The sequence below is a fragment of the Triticum urartu genome, chromosome 3 (assembly GCF_003073215.2).
Source record: "Triticum urartu cultivar G1812 chromosome 3, Tu2.1, whole genome shotgun sequence".
Classification (NCBI taxonomy): Eukaryota; Viridiplantae; Streptophyta; class Magnoliopsida; order Poales; family Poaceae; genus Triticum; species Triticum urartu.
In genome coordinates, this window is record NC_053024.1 from 562,439,277 (window position 1) to 562,443,444 (window position 4,168).

General features: G+C 52.4%; 1 non-coding gene across 1 annotated transcript; it reads right to left on the reverse strand.

Annotated features, from left to right (window-relative positions):
• Window positions 1–3,049: 3,049 nt before the first annotated feature.
• Window positions 3,050–3,170, reverse strand: LOC125549787. Its single transcript, XR_007301506.1, has one exon. It is a non-coding gene; the product is annotated as a 5S ribosomal RNA (ribosomal RNA).
• Between the last annotated feature and the right edge of the window lie 998 nt (window positions 3,171–4,168).

Consider the following 4,168-nt stretch of genomic DNA (forward strand, 5'->3'; position numbering starts at 1 on the left):
ATGGCAATTACAGGTTAAGCAGGAATTATCATGAGATCATCAGGATAACATGGCATGAACAACATGAACATAATATCGCTAGAACAATATGATCATGGCATGAACATATAAATCTGATGATACTAGCATGCAACATGATGACACTACATGCACCATTTATTCTGCTCGGTTACCTCGTAACCATCACATGCATCACTTACCAGCTTCAGACATTACACGATCATCTCAGGATCAAATCAAGCTTGGTATAAACAATATTGTAGTAACCACCAAATGACCACAAGGAGCTTGATCTTTACCCACGATTCGCACAACATCACAAATATCCAACAACTCAGTATCCTCGATACCACGGTGATCATTCCGACGATCACAACCATGACCAACACTTGGTCTCAAAGAGTGATCCTTCCGGCGATCACAACCAACTTATCGAACCGCGGTTGTTGGGGATGTGACTATTTGTGTAAGCCATCCAGGAGGGGCCGGGTTACGCAAATAGAGGTTCATCAGAAGCCCAAGACCAAGGCATGAAGATGGCGGTTCACTAAAAGGCTTAAAGGCCCACTGGCGACTCTGAGGCCCATAAAGATAAACCGCCATGATGGTATAACTTGTACTGTAAGGTAGAAGTAACTAGTCGCCGAGCCGGACACTGTTTATGAGCCGGCCGGGACTCTGCAGGCCGCAGGGCGTCAACCCGTGTATATCAGGGGACGACCCGCCAGCGGCTTAGGGTGAGAAACAACTGATCGAGAGCCAGGCATAGCGTGTCTCGCTCCCTGGTCAACGAAACCTCAAGCAATTCCAACCCAACTAGACGTAGGCCTTCCTTCACCGTAAGGGGCTGAACTAGTATAAACCTCGCGTGCCCTTGTCCCGATTAACGCCTTTAAGCTTCCTAGTTGCGATGGCTCCACGACTAAGTCCTTGCAAAAGGACATCTACCGTGACAATTCCACGACAGTTGGCTCCCACCGTGGGGCCAGCGCACGGTGGATTTGAGTTCTTGAAGGGCAGCTTCGAAGGGCTCAAGGGATACGCAGTTGGCCGGATGACCAAGAGTCGTCGCGGCAAGATCTACATCGATGACGAAGGCTGGGGCCCCGACGCTGGCTCAATTGAGTACGGGTACCGGGTCCCCTTTGGCGGAATTCACGTCTTCATTGGCCGGATTGGTGAGCCGGGCCCTGAGCCGGACAGCTGCGCCGACCTCGTCGAGACGGCTCAGCGTGCGAAACCCGCCCGAGCTCAACCCGTCGCGAAGCGTGCCTTTGTGGGTTGCATCCATAGAGGTGAACTTTCTGAAGGATCTGAAGGTGATGGTGAGCCGGTCGTCCTCTTTGACTGTGATTCGTCCGCCGGCTCAACATATTCGCTGTATCAAGTTCAAGATGGTGTGCTTGGGGGCTGTTCCGATGGCAGCACTATTCCGGACCCCTTAGAGTCGCCAAACTGGGCAGGAGTCTTCATGGCTGGTACTCAACCCGGCCAAAATTCTACGACCTCAGCAGCGATAACGTCCGGGTTAGGAGCAGCCGGGGCAGGAGGCCCTGTGCGCTCACCGGCTCAGGTACTGATGGCTCTCATGGATAAACTTACGGCCTTGTTAACTGCTACAGTCGTCCTTGCGAACCAATCTGAGCATGAGGCAGAGGTGGCACAGGTTCGCGATGAGATCGCCCGGGCCAAGGAAACCTTAGCAACTGAAGATACTAGATTAGCCACAAAGCGGGCGGCTTTGGACGTACGGGTGCAGCAACTTCAGGCAGAGGCCTTTCAGCTCACGTTGAGCTTGAACGCATCTAATGAGGTAATGAGGAGGAGACATCAGAAAACTCAATCCCGTTTACCTCAGATTTATGATCCTCGGAATCTCTTTGCTACACCCGGGGCCGGCCCAAGTAAACCGCCAGGTGCAAATCAGTTTATGACATCCGGAGCGGGAGGCCCAGTCCAGCCTCCGGTGACGGCGCCTCTTCACGGCAATACGGCACCGCCCCATTACTTACCAATACCATAGGGTCACTTCTCCAACCCCATGGAGAACTTAATCGCAGCATCAACACGTTTGGCGGCTCTCCCAGTAGATGGTGATGATCCGACAGCGGTGGAAACCCGGAGGATCAGGGAACTTGTCCAAACAGCCCTGGCTCAGCAAGAGACCTACTCCTACAGCCGAGACAGGATTCACTCAACTCCTCCGCCCTGGTTAGCTCCGCCTCGTCAAAACCGGAGCCTGAGTTATAGTAGACACATGGAGTCAGAGGCCTTGTCAAGTAGCGCTCAGCGCCGGAACCAGCCCGGCGGGTATAACCCAGTTCAGGATCAGATACGTCAGGAGGACGAGCGGGCGGCTCAGCTAGCGGCTCAGCTAGCAGCCCAAAAGGACTCACCGGCTTACCCGACGACTTTCGTTGAGGCGGGTGTTGCTACTAGAACCGGAGGAGTTCCTTGTCTGGTACCGGCTCTACGTAATGTACGTCTGCCCAAGGATTTCAAGGGACCTCAAAAGGTGCCGAATTATACGGCCGATTTACAGCCTAGGGCGTGGATTGAAAGTTACGAGATGGCCATGGAGCTGCTGGAGGTTAGTGATGAAGCGATGGCTAAATACTTCACCATGATGTTGGACGGAACGGCCTGTTCTTGGTTAAAGGGTTTGCCACCCAATTCCATTAGTTCATGGGCGGAGCTAAAGGCCCGTTTCATCCAAAACTTCATGGACACTTGCAAGCAGTCTATGTCGATTGTGGACCTGACAAATTGTAAGCAGGAGGAAGGTGAATCTACGACTCATTGGGTGCGCCGGGTCAAAGATATAATACATTCGTCTGACAAGATGGATGCCGGCTCAGCAGTTCTCATGCTGGAGAAGAATTGCCGCTTTGAGCCTCTGAGACAGAAACTGGGGCGCCTTAAGCGTGATTGCAACGATATGGGGACACTGATGGCGGCTTTAGTCAAGTATGCCGATTCTGATAGTACCAAGGATCCCGCGTCTGATGAGGAAAAGACAGGGAAGGGAAAGAAGAACGGTAATGGAAAGGGAATGCAACACGAGGACTTCCCAGGAGGTCACCCATCCTAGTACTACTCTCGCCCAAGCACGCTTAACTTCGGAGTTCTGATGGGATCCGGTGCTTTAGTAATGGAAAGGGTCAGCAGCATAACCCAGCGAGTCAAGGAGACAATAAGCGTAAGGCGGATGGTAACCCGGAATTTGTGGCCAATGCACAGGGTAACAATCAGAAGCGCAAAGGAAAGCCACCCCCTCGGTTTGGTGGGTCAGGTCCGTCTCTTGAGCAACTACTCAATGAGCCCTGCCCGAAACACGGCACCCGGGAACGACCAGCGACTCGTTTATGGAAGGATTGCGCAATCATGAAGGCTTCAAGAATTCTAATACGTTTGATGGCAATCAAGGCCCAGGCGGCGGCTCAGGAGCTGGCAGCTTTCATGGCCCGGGCGGCGGTTCAGGATCCGGTTTTCAGGGAAGCCAGGGTGGTTATAATCAACAACAGTCTGGTCAAGGAGGTCAGCAGCAACAACAGTCGGGTTATCAGAGCCATCCAAAACAGCTAAACAGTGGGCAGTATCACATGTTCACCACAAGTTTGTGTAAACGTGATCAGAAAGTTCATAGGAGGGCGGTGAATTCTGTTGAGCCGGCAGTCCCTCGTTACTTGAGGTGGTCGGAACAGCCTATTGTCTGGAGCAGGGAGGATCACCCTCCTCGGGTTGATAATCCGGGTCAACTGGCCCTGGTAGTGGCACCGCAGGTTGGTGGTTATAAATTTACTAAGGTGCTCATGGATGGAGGTAGCAGCATCAACATCCTCTATTACGAGACCTTTCCGCGCATGGGCTTAACTGACAAGAATTTAAAGACTTCCAATACCGTCTTCCATGGAGTGGTGCCTGGTAAGTCGGCGTATCCTGTGGGTAAGATTGAGCTAGAGGTGGCCTTTGGAGACGAGCATGATTCTAGGGCGGAAAAGTTAACTTTTGAAGTGGTAAAAATCAAGAGTCCATATCACGCTTTGTTCGGGCGGCCGGCTTATGCCAAGTTCTTGGCGCGGCCGTGTTATGTTTATTTACAGCTCAAGATGCCGGGTTACAAGGGTACCATCACTGTGCATGGAAGCCGAAAGGTGGCCCTGGAATG